Source organism: Cricetulus griseus, chromosome 5 (genome assembly GCF_003668045.3).
Source record: "Cricetulus griseus strain 17A/GY chromosome 5, alternate assembly CriGri-PICRH-1.0, whole genome shotgun sequence".
Lineage (NCBI taxonomy): Eukaryota > Metazoa > Chordata > Mammalia > Rodentia > Cricetidae > Cricetulus > Cricetulus griseus.
Window position 1 is genome coordinate 182,966,504 of NC_048598.1, and position 24,457 is coordinate 182,990,960.

Sequence of the window (24,457 nt, forward strand, 5' to 3'; positions counted from 1 at the left end):
CAGCCTGGTCTACAGAGCTAGTTCCAGGATGGCCTCCAAAGCCACAGAAGCCCTAGCTTGAAAAACCTAAATAAATAAATAAATAAATATACGAAAAATACAAAATAAAACATAAAGGATCATGTTTCAAAAATAAATAAATAAATCTAACTAAGCCAGACCTTAATCCCAGCACATGGGAGATAGAAGGTAGATCTGTGAGTTTGAGGACAAGATCTACAGAGTGAATTACAAGCCAGCCAGGGCTACTTGAGCCTGTCTCAAAATGACAAAGGAAAAAACTATAAATCTAATACCTCGGTGAACGCAGGATAAAGAAAGGAATTGGGGGCTGAGCATGGTGGTGCACACCTGTAATCACAACACTACCAAGGAAGGCAGACGCACAAGTGGAGGCCATACTGGTCTTTATTTCCTGTGTAGCTTTGGTTATCCGGGAACTCACAAACCAGGCTGGCTTTAAACTCAGATATCCACCTGCTTCTGCCTTGAGTGCTGGAATTAAAGGTGTGCACCATCACTGCCCAACAGAAAATGACGAAGAAAGAAATCAATCTACCTACCTGGCTAGCTTTCGAATGTGTGTGCCTTAGAGTGAGGGAATGCTTGTTCCAAAAGTATCATGGTAGATGGAAATGCACAAATCTTTTTATATAAAGACTAGTAAGGGGCAGAATGGTACACATTGTATCTCTCATCACAAAAGATACAAACAGACTCCTACTTAGGAGGTAAAGACAGTAGGGTCAAACATTCAAGGTCATCCTCTGTTATATAGCAAATTTAAGCATCTTGAGCTAGGAGAGAGCCAAGATCTTATTTAAGTCAATGTGGGCTGCACATCCAGGCCTGGTCTCAAAACTCAGGGGTAGAACATTTGCCTAGCATGCACAGATCTTGAGCTTGATCCCAGCACCACAAAACTCCACTAATCAATCAGAGTTCCAGAATTCTGGAAGTTTGCCACTCAATTTCCCTTCTACAGGAAGTGGGTCCCCACACATCCCGAGCTGCCGGGAAGTTCAGGTATTCTCCAACATCTACAAAAAAGAGAAGTTGCCCCAGCCAATGGCTGCTGAGTCAGCAAGTATCTACAACCAGAGCCATTCTTGTCCCTGCCGGCAACGGTCACTCTACAAGTGCACCGCCATCGCAAGCCTCTCTCCTTCACACGTGTCTGTCACAGGTCCTGGCTACTGGAGCCTCTTTCCTCATTATCCTCACAAGCATTTATCCCAATCAATCATTTACACATCTAATTTTGCCTGCTAACTCAATTCAAACGAGCAAGGTGAGGGGAAGTTAGGCTTTAGCTGGGACCTTATGTGACTCAGACAACAACGGGCAGTCTCAGAAGAGAGCATTATTCCACTGGGAATGTTTTGTCTTCAACTCTTTATTCCTTTTGTTTTATGATTTATTTTATTTTTTAATTATGTATGTTGGTGGAAGGCATGTGCTGAAGAGCACAGGTGGCCAATGAGCCAAGTGTTGGATTTCCCTGAAGCTGGAGTTACAGGTGGTTAAAGCCACGCAGTCTGAGAGCTGGGAACTAAACTCTGAAGTACTATGTACTCTTAATGAATGAGTCATCTCTCCAACTGCCCCTGACTTTCTGGTGTTCTGAAGCAGGGACTCACTGCCTAGCGCAAGGTGGCCTCAAATTTATGGTATTCATTCTGCCTCTGCCCTCCTGCATTTAAGGACTACAGATATGAGTCACCACACCTAACTAATAATTCTGTATTCACAATTCTATCTTACCTTATGGTGATTCGCAAAAATAAAAAGGCACCATCAAATTATACATAACTATCTTAGCATTTCAATTTTTTAAAGTTTTAACTCTTCTCTTTCTAAAATTCTAAGTATATTAGAGTTGACTAATACTACTACCTGAACCCAGTGACAAGGCTCTAAAACAGTAAAACATAAGGTTTGGTCCAGATGGCCCTGCCTTGAGACAGTTTTCATCACTGGGAAATAAAAGACAAATATAGGTCACTATAACTTTCTAGGCCTCTATTTCCCTCATGTAGAAAACAGAGTAGCTGCCAGGGTGGTGGCGCATACCTATAATCCCAACACTTGGGAGGTGGAGGCGAGAGAATTAAGGCCATCCTCAGCTACAGTGAGTTCAAGGCTAGCATAAGCTACATGAGACTGGGTGGGGGGTAGGGGCTCAGGAGGTAAGGACATTTGCCAAACCAGACTTAATCCTAGGGACCTACATGATGGAGGAAATCAATTCCTGAAGGTTGTCCTCTAACCTTCAAACTGTCACTGGATGGATGGATGGATGGATGGATGGATGGATGGATGGATTTGTTTGTTTTAAGTAACAGGGGGGAAAGTGGGCTATGGAAGTAGCTCTGTAATTATGCCCAGCTATAAACTCAACACCGAGAAATGCAATGGCAACAACAAAACGTCAAGTGAAAAGCAGTTAACACAGACTCATAAAGCTGCTAGTCTGCACAGGTCGGCTGACATGGTAAAGGCAGTGCTACGATAAACTCTGGGGGCGGACCTAAGAGGATGATGGCAATTTCAAGGCTGGTTGATGCTACAAGAAAAGACTACCTCAAAAATAATAACCCAAGTCTTCAAGTGGGAGGCTGTGCTCAGTGGCAGAGCACTTGATAGCATCTTTGAGGTTTGGTTCCTGTGTCTGTCCCAATTCTTTTCTTCTTCTGTGAAAGTCATAATTTTGGCATGTCTGAACTACAATAATAAAAACTAACATAGAATAAACTTTACATAACACATGTCTAAGAAAAGCCAACTGTAGCATCCTATCACTGTGCTCCTCTGGCTAAAAAACTACAATGAGCATCATACAAAGACCAAAGAAATATACAGGCCAGGGTTTGGGGATATAGCTCAGTCGGCAAGTCCTTGCCTAGCATGCATTAAACCTTGGTTCAATCACTAGCACCACATAAAACTAAGCTTGATAACCCCAGACTTAGAAGTTCAAGAAAAGGACCAGAAAAATGGTTTAGTGAATGGCTTGCCACCAAGCCTAAGGCCCAGTGTCCTATCACTGGAACCCACATGGTGGAGAACTACAGTCCTCCAAATGTCCTCTAATTGTTTTATGGTGTGTGTGTGTGTGTGTGTGTGTGTGTGTGTGTGTCTGTGTGCGCGCGCGCATGGGTGCACACACACACACACACACACACACACACACACACACACACGCACACACACATTCACATTATTTAACAGAAAAAGATTATTCACATCAAAATAAGAGGTGCTGTGCTAATGTAGAACAAACGAAGGATAAAGTAAAGCATTTCCCCCCACACTCCTTCCTTCAATACTGAGTCCAATAGAAACTCATGACAGCTCAGCATAATTTGACAAGACGGTCTGGACACCACATGTGGCATCGAAGAAGTCTGAGTCAAAGGGGGAAGACTGCACACTGAACTGTGCTTAACTCCACAGGGTCAAGACTTTCCTTGTGAACAGAGACAGTATTTCATCCCTAACTATGCCTTGTCCACCAGCCTAGCCTAGGCCTCACTTAGATTATAAGGACCAAGGAGCATTTCAAAACTACGGCACTCTATCTACCCCATCTGCTATTTGTGAGGGATGACAGAATTAAATCCTCCTTGGACAAGATAACGTACTCTTAGTTTCAACCACTCTAGAAATTAGGTCAAGCTGAGGTCTACAAATAAGCAAAACGGACTTGAGCAAAAACTAGAGTTGATGGCTCACACCAATACATATGAGGCTGAGGCAAGAGGACTACCATGAGTGAGGCCAGTCTTCACTAAAATGTTCATTCACACATCTTACTACTTAGTTTTGTTTGTTTGTTTGATTTGTTTTTAAAGCTTTCTAGGCCAAATGTGGTAGCTCCTGCCTGTAACCCAGAACTCAAGAAGCTGGAGAAGGAAGATCACCACAAGTTCCAGGCCAACCAACTTGAGCTACTTGGGAAGACCACTGGGGGGGGAGAGGGGGGCAGCTTCCTACTCACTCAAAATTGGGTAAGGAAACAAAACAACAACAAAAAAAGCTTGGGCATAAGGATCCGAAAATGCAGCTGAGCTGGGCATGGTGATGAACACCTTTGATCCCAGAACTCAGAGGTAGAAGCAGGCGGAGCTCTGGAAATCTGAGGCTAGCCCAATCTACATAGCAAGCCAGGGCTACACAGTGAAACCCTGTCTCAAAAAACAAATAAATAATATAGCTGGGCAACAACATGTAAATAGCATGCCAAGACTCTGTCTAGAGCAATCCCCAGCACCAGAAGAAAAGAGCAATGCACTCATCAGGAAGTAAGGAAAAGCAGTAACAACACCCTTGATTTCACATTAGTCCTTGTTTCTCCCATGTGTGCTTACAGGAATACAAATATCAGGGTTTTTCTCTTATCAGTCTCCACCTTTGTTTTTGTTTTTGTTTTGAGACAGGGTCCTCTCAGTGAACATGGAAGCTTAAAGTTAAACATGCGTGGCCATGCCCACCTTTTCATGTAGGTGCTAAGAATTTGAACTCCTGTCCCCTTGTTTCATAGCATCTCCCCAGCCTTGATTCTGTTTTTAAGAGAGGGCATTGAGCTCATTAGCCTGCCTCAGCCTTCCAGGTGTTGGGATTACAGGTGTATGCTGCCATACCTGACACTCTTTTTTATAAACACATAAAGCCTTATGGTGCTGAAAAGATGACCCAGAAGTTAAGAGCATTGGCTGTTCTTTTTGAGAACCTGGGAATGATTCTCAGCACCCTTACTGTACTAACAACCATCTGTAACTCCAGTTCCAGGGGATCTGGTGGCCTCTTCTGACCTCAGAAAGCACTGTACTCATGTGGCATACAGACATAAGAGCAGGCAAAACCGTCATACACATTTCAAAGGAGGGGTGGTTGGGAGGAGGAGACAGAGCAAGGCAGGCAGATCTCTGAGTTTGAGGCTAGCCTGGTCTATAGAGTGAGTTCCTGGGTGTCAGGTCTACAGAGAAACCTTGTCTTGGGGGTAGAGGTCAGGAACAACAACTGTCTTGTGTCTAAAGGCAAACTGGTGTGAACACAAAGATACTGCACCACTTTTATTCCAACACAGAAGTCTCAGCCAGGTGTGGCAGCACACGCCTTTAAAACTATCACTTCAGAACCAGAAGCAGGTTGAGATCTGCATTTCAAGGCCAGCCTGGCCTACTTAACTAAATTCAAGGACAGCTAGGGCTACATAGTGACTCTCCTTTGATTTTACATTCAATGAAAACACATGCAGGACATGGTGGCGCCTGCCTGTAATCCCAACACTTGAGAGGCAGAAACAGGCAGATTTCTGTGAGTTTGAGGCCAGTCGGTTGTACAAAGGAAGTTCCAGAACAGCCAGGGCTGTTACACAGAGAAACCCTGTCTGGAAAAACAAGATAGATAGATAGGTAGATAGATAGATAGATAGATAGATAGACAGACAGACAGACAGATAGACAGACAAAATAAACAAAAACCCAAAATCACAACACAAAAAATCACTTGGAAATAGCAAACGAATGTGTCCCAGTGCTCAAATTGACAAAAATAAGGCTTGAAATAATTTCATAGCAGTTAAATTCCTTTCCAGACTGAATCAAATACAAAATAGGAAGTTTTGAAATATTAATGTGTACAGTCAGTTGGCAACAGAGCTATGCATGAAAACATTTCCAGTGCTTGTCTTTCGAAACTGTGAAGACCCTAGCAAACATATGCCCATCAAAGTCCAAAGACAAGCTGAGAGTGCAGCTCAGGGACACAGTGCTTGTCTAGCATGTACAAGGACCTGGGTTCAATCCCAGCACAACAAAAATAAATAAAATTAACTATCACATCCTGAGATATACAATATGTACAATATCTAAAAAAATATTAATAACCAAAGTAGGATGATGGCAAATTTAAGTCCAATTTAGGCCACATAGCAAATCTCAAGCCAGCCTGAAGTATAAAGACACCCTGTGTCACAAAAAACAAAAATGTCCCCAAGAGTTCAAAAATTATCCTATTACACTTGATGTTTCAAAGAAGAGTCTAACTCTAAAGTCACCAGGCACCTTCATGACCTATGACCACTCAGCACGTCCTTTCCTCAGTCCTCTCAACCATTTAGATAAATTTTCAAAATATGTAACAAAACTGTGTTGAAAAATGACCATGTTTCTAGAAGGTCTGCTCAATTCAGTATTTAAGAAGAATTCCTGAGAGAAACTTTGTGGCAAGCTTTATGTTCTATGTATTACTGCAGATAGACTTGACCTACAAAATAAGGATAGGGTCAACAGTAACCAAAAAACAGCAAGCTTCCCCTGGTGGCCAACCCAGGAATGGAGCCCTGTACAGAAGAGGGGAGGAAAAAAAACACAAAAAAACCTGGCTCTGTCCTGTCACTCACAAATGAGAAGTGAGTCCCGGAAAAAGATGTGGGGAAATGGAAAACCAAAACACTAACATGAGCTTACAAAATAGAAATCGGGGAGAGGGGAGTTAGACTACATCAATGTAAGGGACTGGGGGGGTGGGGGCACAAATTTGAAAGTCACTTATTCTCGGGTGTCCAAATCCTCACCCCGAACTCCCTTTTCTGTATTTTCACTTTTACCTAAACATAGAGTTCAGTACCTTAATAACAACTTAAAAGCGATCTCCTTTCCCAAGGACCAGATCCTTGCAATTTTCTGCAGTCTTGTTTCCAAGGAAAAACGTTTATCTTTTCAAACTAGTGGTATAACCTACTTAGAAAAACCTCCTGTTCCGAAGCCCTCCAACCAGGACGGTTCACTCTAGCTGTACAAGACTGTCTTTTGAATTTTATTTCTGAAACAAAACCCACGTCCTTTCAAACATTTCCTGTAACCACCACCTTTAAAGACAGTCTCATACAGAGAAGGGTTAGAATCATGGGCATTAAATAAAAATCCGGCGAATTCCTTTGTCTGATAGGATTCCCCCCCACTCCCGGTACCCCTTTAAATTTGCTTCCGTACAGATCAGTAGCAAGGGAAGTAAAATCAAATGCCCCATTCTTGGGGACAGAGATTTCGAGTAGATGGAAACGGTGGTGAGCTAAGGCTTTTGATGGCTCTATTCTTTTACAGCCTCTTCCTCCCCTCCCCACCCCACCCCACCCCCCCAAAGAAAAAAAGAAAAAGAAATAAAGGAAACACACACATTTACAAACAGATCCCAAAATAGCAGCCACAAGCGAGGCTCTCTTCACCGAGGCAGATGCTCTCAGGAAGCACACTTCTTTTATTACCCGATCGGGGTGGAGGGACGGGGGAGATGAGATCGTTACTCCACTGGCCCTCGGGACGGGACAGGACGGGACGGGACGGGACGGGAGTCAGGGGACGGCGAGAGCGCAGGGTTGGTGGGGTAACCCTGGGGGACGGTTCCGAGAGAGAGAGAGAGAGAGAGAGAGAGAGAGAGAGAGAGAGAGAGAGAGAGAGAGAGAGAGGAGTCTCCGCGGAGCCCCGAGTCCGAGCGCCCCAGGACGCCAACTCTCCAGCCCTGCCACCCGGGATCCCCGTCCTGGCCCCGGTGCACCCCGCTCGGGCTCGGCCAGGTGTGACCTCCGGGGAGGCAGGGGCGCGCGGCGGGCGGGGACGGTCCCCGGCGGGGCCCGCGGCCTCCCGGCACCGGGATCTGCAGCACGCTCGCCCGCTCGCGCCCCGCGTGGCCCCCGCGGACCGTAGGCCGACGCGCACAAAAAACAAAGTTGTCTCCGGGCCCCTGCCGATCGCTCGCTCGCTCGCCCGCCCGCTCGCTACTCACCGGGGTCGAAGTCGGGCACGGCCGCCTGGTACTGGGGTCCCACCGCATGCCGCCGCCACCTGCGGGGAAGCAGAGCACGGCGGTCAGCGCGGGCCGGCGCGGGGCCGGCGCGGGGCCGGGCGCGGGGGCGGCTGCCACTACCGTGCTCCTCGTTCGCTGCGACGAGCCCGAGCTGCCCTCTCCCAGGAGTTGGTGCTGCTGTTCGTTGGGCGCCGCCGCCGACGCCGGCGCCGCCAAACTTTTTATTCTGCCCAATTATTGGGCCGGCGGCGGCGGCGGCCTAGAGGCGGCCGGCGGCGGTCCGAGGCGGAGGCGGTGCCCGCCCGAGGCGGCGGACATGAGGCGGCGCGGCTTTGAGGCGGCGGCCGGCCGAGGCGGCGCGGCCCGCCGTGTTCCCGCCCTCGCCGCTTCCCTGAGACCTCGGGGCCCTTCTTCCACCATGGCCGGCATCGGCGGGGCCCGGGCCGGGCCAAAGTGCGGGGACCCGGCTCGCGAGGCGCGGGCGGCGGGCCCCGCGCGGGCAGGGGGCGCGAGGTGGGCGCCGGGCCGGGCCGGGCCGGGCCGGGCCGAGGCCGCGGGCGGCGCGCGGATCGCCGCGCGAGTCCCGGCGCGCTCACCGAGCGAGGCCCAGACGCGGCGGAAGCGACGAAGCCGCCCAAGCCCCCGCGCCGAACCGGAGCGCAACTTTGGCTCTCATAACGCCGGCCCCGCACTTCGCTGGCTCTAACTACTCTTTTTTTTCCGGGAGCCCGCCCGGGGCCGGGGGAGGGGCGGGCCTGGGGAGGAAGGCCCGCGCGCCAGCCTAACCCGTCCGCGCGCCCGGGGCCCGCCGCGCGCCTTTCCCATTGGTCGCGCGGGATTCCCGGCGGCGAAAAGCGGCCCGCGTGTAGGCCGCCGAGCGCGTCCCGTCAGGGCGGCGGTGGGCGGGGCCACGGGAAGTCGCCGCGCAGCGCGCGCGGGGGGGAGGGGCGGGAGGAGGCTCCGCGCTTCCGTTTGGCCGGTGGGTTGACGCAGGTATGCACTGTACGGTGGTTTGAGGTTGGGCGATTCGCTCTACGCCCCATGATCCATCTCTCGAGGCAGCGGCGAGAGTTAGCCGCCCCGCGACCCCCCCTCCCCCCGGCGGGCGCCCCCCCCGCTCCCTCCACGCGCACCGCGTGGGCCCCGCGCCACCCCCGCTCCCGGGGATCCCGCCGAGCGCCCCATCGGCTCCCCAGAGCGAATGCGCCCGACGCGAGCACAGAAATCGCGGGCAAGGTCGGGACTACTTTCCCCCTCGCGCGGAGGAGTACGCGCACAGTTTGAATGGGCTCCATACAAAGAGGGGAAACTAATTGGAAGAAACTAATTGCGCCCCCGCGTCGCCCGCGGGGATCGGGGTGTGCGCGGGCCGGGGAGCCCGGGGACCAGGCTCGCGGGTGGCCGTGTCCCCCCGAGGGCAGGACAGCGGCCGTGCTGGGAGCCCGCGGCGCTCCCCGCTAATTGGGTTGGGGGCCTCCGGGTCCCCGCGATGCCCGAGGGGCCGCGGGAGGAGCCGGCGCGATGGGCCGGGAGGAGGAGGAGGAGAGGGCCTGGAAGCCGTCGGCGCGCGGGGAGGCGCCGGGCGGGGTGCGGCGAAGGGGCCCGGGTCCCGGCTCGGCGCGGGAGCAGGGTCGGTGACACCCAGCCCCGGGCGTCCTCGTCCCCAGAGTGATCTGCGAGCGGCGTCGCTGCCTGACAGCTGCCCGTGGGGCTGGGTGGGCTGCCCCACCCCCGCGCCATCCACCAGCCAGACCTGGGAGCCAGCTCCACGGGAAAACCTTTGCTTTAAAAAAAAAAAAAAAAAAAGGCAGGAGATGGCTATCTTCCGTTTAAGTTACTTCAGACCTGGGCTTCCTATGGGGACAGTTTTTACACCCGGTCACAGGATATAAATAGCTACAGGGAGAAAACGAGAGTTTTATGGTTTGAGAGCCTGAATAAATAAGCAGGGTTTTCTCTTTCCACGTTTTCCGCAGCGCGAATCGTCATTTAAACTTCGCTGAAGTGACCACGTTCGTTCACTTGTAAGCAGCCTTTAAGAACAGGGCCCAGAGCCTCCCGGTAGCAGATCCCTGCCCCCACCAAGTCCCTAGCCTTGCTCTTGGACTGCTCTCTGAAGGACACCCCTCTACTTAAAACACCCAGGGCACTACAAGCATGAGCCCCCGGCATATCTGCAAAACCAGAGGTGGGAATCAGGGGTGACCTTCTGGGACAGGAACCCGGCGAAGCCAGGGCTTACTGCGGGGCTGAACCTTTGAGGCCAGAGACGCTCGGACCTGCTCCTTCCCTGCCTTTCAAGATGTACCACAGACTGAAGCTAACCTACAGGGCACAACGGTGATCAGAGTTACTTAGTAGAAGGACAGGAGGGGGTCACCCAACACAAAGGTCACCTTCCCTACCCACTGGAACCCCAAGCTTGCAGCCACTTGCTAGAAGGTGCCCCCTCTTTGTAGGGTCAGGACCTATGGAAAGGGAGCCCACAGCCTCTAGAGCAGGCCTGGTAAGGCAAGCTGGGATCCCATGGCTCTCAGCTCTCAGCTACTATGTTGCATCCAGGGCAGCTTGCCTGCCTCACCCTAGTCTAGGCCCTGATCCAGGGTGCCCTCCCCCACCCCACCAGCCATGGAAAGGGAGCATGGGCTTGGGAAGAAGGAAGCTGAGGTTCACGGGTTTATTTGAACTCCCTTCTACTGCCTACCCCACCCTACCAGTCAGCCCTGAAACCTTGCTAGATTGTAACTTCGGGTGCCTCAGTGAACCTTCCAATTGGTTATTTGATTGGTTTGTTGGTTGGGTGTTATTATTTGAGACAGTTTCTCCTTTAACCCAGGCAGGTCTTGAACTCCCTACATAGCTGAGGATGACTCTGCATCTACCGCCCGTACTGGGATTACAGTTATGTGTTGCCATGCCTGGCTTAATTTATAGTGTTGTTTTTTGTTTGTTTGTTTTTTGGGTTTTTTGGGGGGGTTGTTTTTTTGTTTTGTTTTGTTTTGTTTTTGGTTTTTCGAGACAGGGTTTCCCTGTGGCTTTGCAGGCTGTCCTGGCACTAGCTCTTGTAGACCAGGGTGGTCTCAACTCAGAGATCTGCCTGCCTCTGCCTCTGCCTCCTGAGTGCTGGGATTAAAGTCGTGAGCCACCAACACCGGCTTACAGTGGTTTTTTAAGAGATATTATGTATGTATGTGGAGGGGGGAGAGAGAGAATGCAGGTGCCTGCAGAGGTGAGAAGAGGGTGCTGTGTCTCCTGGAGCTGGATTTACAGAAGCTTGTGAACTGTCTATCCCACCTGGGTTCTAAGAACCAAAGTCAAGTCATCTGCAAGAGCAGTACATACATAATCTTACCCACTAGGCCACTTCTCCAGCCCCATGGTTGGGCTTTTTTGTTTTGTTTTTTGTTTATTTGTTTTCTCCAGACAGGGTTTCTCTGTGTAGCCCTAACTGTCCTGGAACTCACTCTGTAGTCCAGGCTGGTCTCGAACTCACAGAGATCTGCCTGCCTCTGCCTCCCAGTTCTGGGATTAAAGGCGTGCCACACCACCAACAGCTATGGTTTTTTTCAGACAAGTTTTCATACTGTGTCATACTGTGGATAACGCTAACCTCAAATTTACAGCAATCCTTCTCATTCCTCTACCACCAAATGAGTGGTGTGAAAAACAAAAGCTACCATACCTGCTTTTTTTGTTTTGTTTTTTAAACAAATATGTCCTCTAACACAGACACTACTCTAGTTTGACCACACAGCCACATGGATACCAATTGGCTGGCCACATCTCTGCTTCCTTATTCATAAAAACCAGATAGCAACAGTGGTTGGCTTTTTGGTTTTTGTTTATGTTTTTCTTTTACGGGGGTCTCAATATTAGCCCTGGCTGGCCTGGAACTCACTACGGAGGCCAAGCTGTCCTCTGCCTCCTCAGTGCTGGTAGTAAAGGCATGAGTCACCATGACTGGCTTCCTGGTGGATGCTTTAGAGTAACTCATCTCCTCCAGCCTTACGTTCCCTCCCTCTGCCATAAGGGGCCCTCAACCTGAATGAAGGAAATCCCCTTTCTTGTTGCTGTTGGGGTAGTGTCCACACATAACTCCGTGATGGGGAATGTGCTACTCCAAGCTGGGCGCTGGTGGTGCAGCCTTTAATCCCAGCACTTGGGAGGCAGAGGCAGGCGAATTTCCATGAGTTCATGGCCAGCGTGGCCTACAGACCAAATGCAAGGATAGGCTCCAAAGCTACACAGAGAAACCTGCCTTGAAAAACCAAAAAAAAAAAAAAAAAAAAGACGGGACGACGCTACTCCATATACTAGTAGCCCTACTGAGTCAGTGTCCACAACAACCTCAGCTCTATCTTCTTATTCCTCCACAGCCACTGTTCCCAAGCTCCTAGGCCAAGATTGACCTCCTACCTTGAAAAAAGCTAAAGCCCTCAAGGCAGGAGTGCTCCTGGAGTCCACAAGCTGACACACACCCCTATCTTGCACACACCTCCTCAGACTCTTCCACCGCTGCTGTCTTCCCTGAACTGCCATCCAGGCTAACACTGGACCAGTATTCTCAAAGGAGACCGGCTTCCTAGGCCCCTCTAGCCTTGGCTCCACTTCTCTACTCCCCTGGCCAACATACTCATCAGAAGCTAGTCTACACTTGCCTTCTCTGTTCCCTCCCACCGCACTCTCTCCTCACCCCACCTGAAGGCTGCTGTCTCCACCCTTCCCTCCCTCCTTCCCCGCTGCCCTGTACAGTAGCCAATTATTGGTAGCACCGAGCCTTCCAGAAGCACCTGAGCCGACCATTCCTCTCTGGACATCCTCACTCTCACTTTTCTACCTCACAGGCCACGCCCCCCAGCCTCCTTTGCAGCCCCGCCCCTTCCTTCTAACCTATAATCGCCTGGGTTTCTGATCTGTGATTTCCTCTTTGTGCCTCCGGTACAGCAGGTGCTCACTGGATGTTAAGGGAAGAGTGAGTGACAAGAGCACAAGCTACCGCGGGTACACAGGCTGAAGCCAATTCCCTGGGAAAAGGGGATCCCTGGAACAAGTGAAATCCAGCTGAGATGTGGGTTATATGGGGAAGCGCTTCCTATCAGTTTAGCATTCTTCAGGGCCAACTCCACCCCTCCCGTCTAGCCCCAACATCCTCTTCTGTCTGGTTGGCTCCTGGAGTCCAGAATTCCTGACCTACATGTGAATCAGAATTGACATTAAAATATGTTCCTGTCTATGAGTGGTTGGCTCAGGCATGGGCATATGACACAGCCAAGACAGTCATCATCGCCCTTTCTAGAACTTTTTTTTTTCTTTTTTTTTCTTTTTTGGTATTTCAAGACAGGGTTTCTTTGTGCAGCTTTGTAGACCAGGCTGGCCTCGAACTCACAGAGATCCTCCTGCCTCTGCCTCCTGAGTGCTGGGATTAAAGGCGTGGGACACCACCACCCGGACCTTTCTAGAACTTTTGTTAGAAGTCATCATCCTTTTTGAGGTCAGGACCTAAGATGAGGAGCCCAGAGCCTCTAAGACAGGCCTAGCTGAGTAAGGCAAGCCAGAGTTCCAGGGCTCTCAGCTGCTATGATATATATACCTAGGGCATCCTGCCCCCCCACCCTAATTTGGTTCCTTCTCTAGGAAGCCCCTCCCCATACCTCCATCACTCAAAATGGAGGGTAACCTTAGGCAGAAGGAGACCCGTCTGCACTCTCCCTCAGCCTACTCCATCCCTATATTACAAGCACAAAACCGTAGCCTTTAAATTGATGGATATGGATTTCTGTTACAACTCAAGAGGCCTGAATGATACAAATGACGAGATAAGCAGTCAAAAAGCTAGCCTTGAGCTGGATGGTGGTGGCACTCCCCATTAACCCCAGCACCTTTGAGGCAGAGGCAGGTGGATCTCTGTGAGTTTGAGGCCAGCCTGGTCTACAAAGCAAGTTCCAGGATAGTTAGGGCTATTACACCCTGTCTCCAAAAACTGAAAACCAAAACCAAACAAACAAAAAAGCTAGCCTCCCCTAAACATAGAATCATAAACAGAGTTCTGTTTTTAAGCATTGCAATCAAAAGCCTTTTTTGTTTGTTTTTTGAGACAAGGTTTTTCTGTAGCTTTGAAGCCTGTCCTGGAACTAACTCTGTAGACCAGGCTGGCCTCGAAGTCACAGAGATACACCTGCCTCTGCCTCAAAAGCCCTTTTAATAACTCTTCAGTAAATACATCATCCCAACATAACAGATAAGGAAACTGAGGCAATGAGAGATGAACTGATTTGCCTGAAGTCATGGATTTAATTTAAGAGCAGTGGGAAAAAGGACACATCCAAGCCACAGAGCTGTGGAGCCAGGAGGAGAACCCTGGGGACCCCCACAAGGATACATGTGAAATTCCTTGTCTTGATTCCTAATTAATACAATGTTGCAGACTTGGGCTATAACCCAATTGGTAGAGTTCCGGCCTAGTCTAGCATGTGGGAAGCCCTGGGTTCATTTCCCTTCCGAACACAAACCAGGCATGGCTGTGCACAGCTGTAACCACGGCAACTCAGGAAGTAAAGGCAGGGCATCAAGAGTTCAAGCTTAGCCTTGAGATTTGAGGTCAACCCCAAAACAAGTAAATAAATAATAATATGTTGATGGTTAGTGTTGGTATTTTATGATTATTTTAGATGACTTGTTACTAGAACATTTTTCCCCCCTCTCCCCCTTTCTAGAACATTCTACTTGGCAAAAAAGAAAAAAAGAAAAAAAGAAAAAAGAAAAGAAAAAGGTTAGTTTAGAAACTGAGACTTTTAGCCATGCCAGGAATTTTAAATCTGAGCTGAATGGAAAGCATTCAGGAGACCATGAACCTGGGACCTGGGAGAGGAACCACAGGGCGTGGATGGCATTAGCAGTGCCCAGGACCCTGTCACCCGTGCTGCATCTCACACTGCACTGGAAGCGTCTTAGAACATCTGTACTTATCTTCAAAGTTACAAGAGATACTAGACCTATCACTGGCTTGTTGCTTAATATGTTAACAACTCAACAAGTGAAGTGAATCATAGACCTAATTACAAGAAAGAATTAAAATCGTAAAACAGAAGAAAAACCAGGAGCACAGCTTTTTGTCATGTGTATTACGTGTCTAAATACATATGTGTGCATACTGTGTATTATATATGTGTGCACATTGACTTTCTGATACAGTCTTACTTTGAAGCCCAGGCTGGCCTGGAAGTCTATGTGTGTCAGATTGTCCTGAAAATTATGTAGACCAGGCTGGCTTTGAACTTAGAGTAGTTCATTGTTTGAGTGCTTGCCTGGCATGTGCAAGACCCTGGATTCAGTGCTGCAAAAAACAAAACCCACCGCAAATGAGCAGCCATGACACGCCTGCTATGACAGCGGCCACCAGAAAGATAGACAGTAACAACTGCGGTGAAAACATTGGAACCCTCTGGGAGTGGAAACGTTGAACAGCCCCTCTGCTTTGGGAAACGCTGGAAATTCTCAGAAAGTTAAGCACAGAGCTACCGATTCACCCATAAATCCCACTCTGACATACCTGCTCCAGAGGACTGAAAGCATGTTCCTAGGGAGGCATGTGTACGCATGTTCTTAGAAGTACCATGCACAATCTCACAATGGCTGTCATAGGATGAGTGGTTAAATGTGGTTTGCTCACACGCTGGAATAGGATTCTGTCATAGAAAGGCAGACAGTCCATTGCCTCCCTAGGGAAGGACCTGAAAAACATTGCAGGAAGTGAAAGGAGTCTCTCACAAAAGCCTTGGCATGTGATGATTCCCTGTAAATACACAAGTTTGAGACAGACTAACGCATACGCATACGAGGTGTTCAAAGAACACCGGTGGGTGTCAGGCTGGAGGTGAGCAGGGCAGGTTATGGCCAATAATGGGGTCAAATCCAGGGTCTCACTCAGTAGGCAAGCTCCCTGCTGCTTTCAGGGGCTTCTCTCTCTCCTCCCCCACACCCCATGCAGGCATGAACATGCCATGGCACACATATGGAAGACAGAAGACAAATTCCAGAGTCATCCTCTCCTGCTACAACTGGCTCCAGGGATTGATCTCCCGTCATCAGGCTTTCAAGGTGACAACAGCCTGTACCTGCTGAGCCATCTTGCCAGCCCTTGGGTTTCTTTGTGAGGTAATGGACTATTCCATCATTGTGATGGTTATGGTGATGGTTACTTAACTCTATGAATATACTAAGAATCAACTGTATACTGTGAATAGATGAATTACATGTCAATAAAGCTGCTTAAGAAACAAGGTCTCCAGGCTGGAGAGACGGCTCAGAGGTTAAGAGCACCAACTGTTCTTCCAAGGGTCCTGAGTTCAATTCCCAGCAACCACATGGTGGCTCCCAACCATCCCTTATGAGATCTGCTGCCCTCTTCTGGTGTGCAGATATCCATGGAAGCAGAATGTATAATACATAATAAATAAATAAAAACTTAAAAAAAAAAATCTCTGTGAGTTCGAGACCAGCCTGGTCTATAAGAGCTAGTTCCAGGACAGCCTCCAAAGCCACAGAGAAACCCTGTTACAAAAAAACAAAACAAAAAAACAAAACAAAACAAAACAAAAAACAGGGCCTGGAGAGATGGCTTAACTATTGAGAGCACTGGCTACTCTTACAGAGGACCCAGGTTCAATTCTCGGTATCTACATAGTGACTCACAACCATGTGTAACTCTAGTTACAGGGGATCTGATACCCTCTTCTGGCCTTCATGGGCACAAGGCATCCAAGTGGTACACAGGCACACATGCAGGCAAAACACCCATGCACATAAAATTTTAAACAAAGAAGAAGAAAGAAAGGAACATAACAAAGTTGAAGACTTATCTCAGTTGGGAGAGTTCTTGTTCATCGTGCACAAAGCCCTGGGTTTGAGTTCTAGCACTGAATAAACCAGGCAGGGTAGCAGACGCCTGTAGTCTTACCACTCAGGAGTGGGAGCCAGGGCTACTTGAAAAGATCCTGTCTCCAACAAAACAAAACAAAACAAAACAAAACAAAAACAAAAACAAAAAAAAACAAGCCCTGTGATAGAGGCAGAGGTAGGCAAATCTTTGAGTTCCAGGCTAGCCTGGTCTACAGCATGTAGAGTTCCAGAACAGCCAAGGCTATACAGAGAAAACCTGTCTCAAAAAAAAAAAAAAAAAAGAAGGAAAAAAGTGGGCATCGCCTGAGGAATGACATGGGAGGCTGTCCTTTGACCTACATGTGTTTGCACACACACACACACACACACACACACACACAGGACTAAGCAATAGAGGAGGAAACAGGCACACAGACAGTCTGAGTCTTCACAGATTTTATTCCACTGGGCTTGGACCACAGAGTGGGACAGGCTTCCCCTCCTGGTCAGTGTATCAGCCCTGGCTGTCTGTCCTAGGTTGTCCAATGGCCTGCTGCTGAAGCTCTGGCATGGCAGGGCATCAGGGCCAGCACAGGTGACCCATTTTCACAGGAAAGCCACCGAGGTGTTTTTGTCCCATGAGTTCCTCTTCGGCCAGACCCCTACCTACTTTCTATCCTATCATAGTGGCAGCTGGGGAGAGGGAACCCTGCCACCGGAAGGCTCTGAGGGAAGTGAGGAGCTCATGGCCTTTCCTGTCCAGTCACCCACCCTTTCTTTATTCAGACACCCCAGGGAACTTCACTTCCTATTTATTTATTTGTTTGTTCTTGTTGGTTTGAGATAGGACCTCATTGTAGAGCCTGGGCTTGCCTCAAACTCATGACCTCCCTCCTCAGCCCCAAGCACTGGCATTACACACACATGCCACCATCTAGCCCCAGAACCCTTCTATCTCTAAGAAGCCTCCCAAGAAAACTGGTTGTAGAATGCATGCCTCTGGGCCCTATAGACTCCTTGAAAGGGGCCCAACCTGAGTCTCAGAGCAGTCTCCACAGGAATGTCTAACTTGAGAGTCCCCGAGTTGTGTGGGGTTCCTTCCCCAGAGTTCACATGCCCACCTGGTCTCTCATGGCTCAACTCACAGACTACCTCCTAAGGGCCAGGAGACTGCTCTGCTGCTGATTGCCTCCTCTCCCCGTACTGCCATCCCTTCTGGAATGATCATGGCCACAGCTGTGACATCCTGCCTGGCTGGTGGTCTGCACTGCACTAAAACTAAGTTCCCTAGGCTCAGCACACAGCAGCGAGAGCTCATTAACTCAGGCCGGCTGGCTTTGTGCAGGAGTCAGGCTGGAACAGAAAATACACTAAAGCAGAAAGTCATTGCCAGGGAAGCAAACACTGACCCTAGCTCTGGCCTCCCAGGAGCCTGCCCAGTGTGGGCAGACTCGGGCTCAGACCATCAGAGAAGGCTGTTTTCTCCATCTACAAACTGCCTTCCAACTTGTGGTTTCCTGTCTGAGGACCCACCCCTTGTCCACAAGGTTGATAACTCTCTCCCCTCCCATCCCCTCGACTCCCTCGTTGAGTTTGCTGGATTAGAAAAAAGACAAACGAGCTCACACTGCCCCCCCCCCCTTAGACAGACAGGCAGAGATGGAGACAAGAGTGCATGGTTCTCGTGGTCCAGGACACGATGACACTGTGTATACTCATTCCTCAAGACTGCCGACTATGTCCATACCCACTGAGACTGGCTTCCCTTTGCCCCTTGCTTACAAGCGTCTGCCTTTAGGAGTGACAGATGAGACCTTCTGCAGGGTTCCATTGGGACACCCTCCCAAGGAGCCATCTCTTCTCCTCAAGATAGTCCGAGAAGGCATCTGAAATGGAGACTAGAGAGGAGACAGAGTGGAGGGGAGTGGGCGTGGAGGCTGGGGAGTGGAGGAGAGTGGGCGTGGAGGCTGGGGAGTGGAGGGGAGTGGGCGTGGAGGCTGGGGGGTGGAGGAGAGTGGGCATGGAGGCTGGGGGGTGGAGGAGAGTGGGCGCAGAGGCTGGGCATGCAGCCCGGTTGGAAGAGCACTTGTGAAGCATATACATACATAAGCCCCTGGATTCTATCCCCAGCACGTCACACGAGGTCACAGTAACACACACCTACACTCCCAGCACTAGGGAGGTAGAGGCAAGAGGATCAGAAGTTCCAGGGCCTGGCAGCCTAGCTTGATCCTCCAAACCCATGTGACAGTGGACAGAGAGAACCGACTCCCCGGAGCTGTCCTGTGACCTCCATACAAATGCACACACACACACACACACACACACACACACACACACACACACACACACACACCTCCTCCTCACTCACTCCCTCCCCCACAAGCTAGTCTCACACAAATAATAAATTCAGGATCATTCTTCAAGATCAACCGGGACTATGTCTGACCCAATCTCAAAAAGAAAGGAAGACAGGATATACTTCCCTGCTTACCACCCACCCTGGGTTTCCTGCTGCATTGGAGATAAAATTCCAAGCCCCCTACAGCTGGCCTCCACTCCATCCTAAGCTGCCCTGTCGCCCCGTGTTATTCCTCAGCCTAGAAGACCTTATTCCAGGTCTTCCCAGGTGGCTGGGGCCTCATCACTCACATCTCCTCCGCCTGGACCCTTCCCATTTCTCTGCCACTCAGCCCCTCCCCCAGCCCATCCTCGGCCTTATCTCTACAGTTACGTGGCTCTTGGCTCTAGTTTGTTATCTCTCCCTCACTAGACCCCACCCCCACACACAGAGCTGGTCTGTCTGCCTGTCTCCCAGGTGGACCCCCTCCCCACCAGAGATAAAGCATCTGGGGTCCTCCCAGCAAGGTGCACCTCTTGGGGTGCTGGGGGTGATATAGGAAGGGTAAAAGGATGCCCACCACCTCCCCAGCAGTCCCCCTGAAGCCCTTAGCTTCTGCTTTGCTGGGGTCCCTGTCCCTGGGTCTCTCCCAGGCCTGACAGACAATAGCCCCCAGCAAGTGTGGGGCTCTTGGTAGGAGGGGGGGGTCCACAGGCTCCTTTACCTAATACCCTCCTTAGCAGAGGCAGGGCAGGCCTTCCATTTACCCCAACTTCCTGGACTTTAGGCTCCTCTGAGAAAGGGGCAGGGCCTGTCCCAAGGTACTACTTAGGAAATCTTAGAAATCCCTGGAGGAGAACCAGGTATGGTCCGAGCACTTGGTTGAGGGTCAACCTAGGCTGTAAGAGACCCTGTCGTAAAAAAAAAAAAAAAAAAAAAGGATTGGGAGAAGAAAGTCTTCAGAAGCAGTGAGGAGTAGTGGGAGAGTCAATTCATTTTCCTCAGATTTGAGCCCAACTCTGCAAAATGAACAATAAAGCAGACAAGACAAACAACCTAACTGGGAGAGGCAGCTATGAGGGCTGAGGAGAGCCAAACGCCCACAAAGCCAGTTTCATCGGCAGAGGTAGGGTGGACATACCAAGGTGACCCCTTGTTTGAGCACCCTTCGGAATCAGAGACTGCCCACCTAGACAATGACTTGTTCAGGGACACTGGGCTGATGAAGAACCAGCACAGGAGCCAGGTTTGATGTCTCACACGAATAATCCCAGCACTCGGGGAGATGAGCAGCAGGATTTCTGAGAGTTCAAGACATGCCTGGGCTACCTAGTGGTTCCAGCCTACCCTCAGCTAGACAGTAAGAAGAGCAGAGATGCCTGGAGCTACGTGGTTCCCAGCACTTCCTGCAGGAAGGAAGGAAGTGCCCTCCTGTCGTCTCAGTACTTGGTGGTAGAGGCAGAAGTGTCAGAAGGTCAAGGTCCTCTTCAGTTACATAGTGAATTGTAGGTAAGCCAAGGGTACATTAGACCCTTTCTAAAACTAATAAATAAACATTAAATACTTAGCCAGGACTGGTGGCACACACCTTTAATCCCAGCACTCAGGAGGCAGAGGCAGGTGGATCTCCGAGTTCCAGGACAGCCAGGGCTACATAGAAAACCCTATTTTGAAATATAAAAACTAACAAAAAGAATGAAGGACAGGTGTGGTGTAATCTAAGCTGTGGAGACCAGGAGTTCCAGGCTAGCCACAGCAATACAACAAAAATCCCTCTCAAATATTAAATGAAATTGGTGGCTGGAGAGATGATTCAGCTATTAAGAGCACCTGCTGCTCTGCCAAAGGACCTGAGTTCTATTCCCAGCTCCCACGTGGCAGCCAACAGTCTGTCACTCCAGTTCCAGGGGATCTGGTGCCCTCTTCTGGCCTCTGCAGGCACTGCATATACATGGTGCATAGGCATACATATAGGCAAAACATCCATATACCTAAAATAAAAGGAATCAAAAAAGATTAAACAAAACAAAATTGATTTAATTACTAATTAATAATAATAATCCACCTGTCTCTGCCTCCCGAGTGCTGGGATCAAAGGCGTGGGCAACCACCACCACTAGGCAATTTATTTTTATTTGCTTTGGTGTTTTGCCTGCACGCATGTCTTTGTGAGGGTGTCAGACCTTGGGGTTACAGGCAGTTGTGAGCTGCCATGTGGGTGCTGGGAATTGAACTCTGGTCCTCTGGGAGAGCAGTTAGTGTGCTTTTAACTGCTGAGCCATCTCTCCAACCCTTAAACCTTTATTTTAAGACAGGATCTCACCAAGTTACACTGGTTGGCCTTGAACTCGTGTGTAGCCGGGCAGGCCTTGATTTGCAATCCTGGATAGCTGCGACTATAGGTATGTGCCATGAGCCTAGGACGTACCATACAATGACATACTGTATGCTGTGAGAACTTCACACACATACAGAATTAAAGGATATATGCTGGAATCCTTTAATTCAAGGTCAGGGCCTACCCCCGGACTGCCAGTCTATTCACTCAGCTAGACTCACTCTGACAGGGATGAGAGGGAACAGCCTAGAACTCCATCTCCAGCATCCTACCCAGAGCCTTATCAAAAGGGCAAGCAATGGATTCCCAGGCTACAATCTCAGGTTCCAAAGGAAGATGTGGCCTGTGGTGGATAGGACCAAGTGGCAGTCATGCCTGTGGACGTCAGAGTACAAAGACCATATAGAGCTCAGTACTCAGCAGATGCCAGGCACCGTGCACAGAGCCTGGCCACAAGGCTCCCACACTCCCAGTTACCCTAGGCAGGGGACCTTATTATTGGTGCCCTATGCAACACACGTGCTCAAACACACACACACACACACACACACACACACACACACACACACACACACACACACACTCTTTCTCTCTCTCTCTCTGTCTGGAAGCTGGGAGGTCTGAGGCTGGGAAGCCCAAGGCCAGGGCCTTGCCTGTAGCCAGGACTGGTTTGCTGTGTTATCCCATGGTATAAGGACAAAAGGGCAAGAGAAGGGGTCAGAAAGAAAGAGACTGAACTCAGCTTGATAATGAGCCCATTTCCAAAACGAGAATCCACTCACATTAGCAGCGTCAACACAACAGGTCCCATGTCCACTCCCAAGAGGCTGACTGGGGATTGAGTTTCCCAGATGCAAACCACATCGGCTTGGGGTCAGATCACAGGAGGGTAAGGGCCCTGCTTTCCTGGAGCTCTCGGTGCTGCAAAAGAAGCAAATACATCTGCACACATCTGGGCATGACATGACAAGGTTATGGGTGGAGAGCATGCAGGGCCACCACGTGAGACCTGATCGTATCGGGGAAAAGAGGCTGTGCTCCCGAGGAAAGGAATGAGTGGGAAGGGAAGGGCTGGCCAGAGGCCACAGCCTGTGCTGGTGTGAGCTGCAGTGCGAGGAGCTGTGCGTGTGGCTCAGCAGCAGACTGGGCTCTGGAACTGCGAGGGACACGGGTGTTAGGAAAAGGAGCTGAGGCCACAGCCCAGGGGCCGCATCGGCAAGTCACCGGTGTCTGTACAGCCAAAGTTAAGAATGGCTTTTCCGGTTTCTATTTCTGTATGTATATGTTCATGTGTGTGGTGTAAGCTGTTGTGTGAGCGTGCATGTGTGAGGGCCAGAAAGGACAGGCACCGTCGTCACTGTCCACCTTATATTTCTGAGACAGAGTCTCAGAAACTGGCACTTGCCATTAGGCTAGACTGTCTGGCCACCATCCCCGGGGATGGATATGTCTCCGTGCCCGGTGCTGGGGTTACAGAGACCTGCTGCTGCCTCTAGGTTTTAATATAGGAGTTAGGAATTCGAACTCAGAACCTCAAGATTACAAGTCAGGCACTTTTCCCACGGAGCCGCCTCCTAAGCCCTGCTCTTTCCACTCTATTTGCTTTTTGAAAATATACAGTCTTGCCGGGCTGTGGTGGCGCACGCCTTTAATCCCAGCACTCGGGAGGCAGAGGCAGGTGGATCTCTGTGAGTTTGAGACCAGCCTGGTCTACAAGAGCTAGTTCCAGGACAGCCTCCAAAGCCACAGAGAAACACTGTCTTGAAAAACAAAAAACAAAAAACAACAACAAAAAAACAGTCTTAGCCAGGAGATGGTGGCGCACACCTTTTACCCCAGTACTCTGGAGGCAGAGGAAGGTGGATGTCGGTGAATAGAGGCCAGCCTGGTCTACACAGTGAATTCCAGGACAGCCAAGGCTGTTACACAGAGAAACCCTGTCTTGAAAAATGAAACTAAACAAAATAAAAATGTACAGTCTTGCTATATATCCCAGGCTAGCCTTGAATGCCAGGCAATTTTTCTGTCTAATCCTGAGTTCTGGGATCACAGGTATGAAATACTATTAACTGGCAATAGATTTCTTAAATGGCTGAAAAAAAAAATAAGGTTTTGTGACGCAGGAAGCTAGGTGTGGTAGCCCAAAATGATATAATTCAAACTTCAGTGTCTATAAATACGAGTTTATGGGTGCCCAGCCATCCGTGTTCATTTACATATTACACACAGCTGCTTTTGCTTTACAATGGCAGAGTCAAACAGCTAGTCATATGGCTCCAAAAGTCTGAAATATTTATTTTCTGGTCCTTTCCAAAAGGTTTGCCTACCTTTCTTCTAGGAAGTAGTCACAAGCAGACAGCCGCCCCTCACAACACCCCCCCCAATCCTAGGAAACCCCCTACTAGAAGACACGGTTGGAGAAATGGTCTCTTTAGCCGAGCTTGGGTGGCTCCACAGGCTGAGGCCCACTTCCCCTAGAGAACAGCCAATGATGGCACAGGGAAGGAAGGCGCTGCAAGTCCTGTATGGAAGGGCTGTGTGTAACCTGTGAGTCATTAGAGACGCTCCTCGCTCGCTCGCTCGCTCGCTCGCAGACATGAGAGCCTCCCTTTGACGCTCAGGGTTAAATCGCATGTTATCTTGAAATTAGTTGTGGCTTCCTGATCGCTTTGCTGTGGAAATGTGAGTGGAAGTGAAGTGCATTACCTCAGTGTGAGAGCTTCAGGGGTGACCAGTCACTTCCTCATCTTCCCCTTCCTCAGCTGGAGACTACAAAGGACCAGAGACCGCAGCCTGGGCTGGGGGTGGGGAGTTTCAGGAGAAAACAGGAGGAAGAGGAGGAAGGAGAGGAAGAAAGGAAGGAAGGAAAAGTGGAGGAAATGGGGTGGACTTGATGAAAACATATCGTGTGTGTGTGTGTGTGTGTGTGTGTGTGTGTGTGTATGTGTGTGTGTGTATGTGTGTGTGTATGTGTGTGTGTATGTGTGTATGTGTGTGTGTGTGTATGTGTGTGTGTGTATGTGTGTGTATGTGTGTGTGTATGTGTGTGTATGTGTGTGTGTGTATGTGTGTGTGTATGTGTGTGTATGTGT

At 49.7% G+C, this 24,457-nt stretch overlaps 1 protein-coding gene and 1 long non-coding RNA gene across 3 annotated transcripts in view; both read right to left on the reverse strand.

Annotated features, from left to right (window-relative positions):
- Window positions 1-7,985, reverse strand: part of Rcor1 (REST corepressor 1) — a 78,324-nt gene extending 70,339 nt beyond the window's left edge. Inside the window, exons 1-2 of one of the 2 annotated variants that reach the window (XM_027416623.2) lie at window positions 7,930-7,985; window positions 7,789-7,847 (exon numbers count right to left, since the gene is read on the reverse strand). The gene's annotated coding sequence lies outside the window, so the exon portion shown is untranslated. Of the gene's footprint in view, window positions 1-7,788; window positions 7,848-7,929 lie in introns of those variants that run through there. The other variant, XM_035445368.1, reaches the window with a different exon arrangement.
- Window positions 7,986-14,982: 6,997 nt separating this feature from the next.
- Window positions 14,983-24,209, reverse strand: LOC118238809. Its single transcript, XR_004770005.1, has 3 exons — window positions 24,072-24,209; window positions 22,148-22,286; window positions 14,983-15,539 (listed from the first exon to the last, which is right to left on the reverse strand). It is a non-coding gene; the product is annotated as an uncharacterized LOC118238809 (long non-coding RNA).
- Window positions 24,210-24,457: the final 248 nt, after the last annotated feature.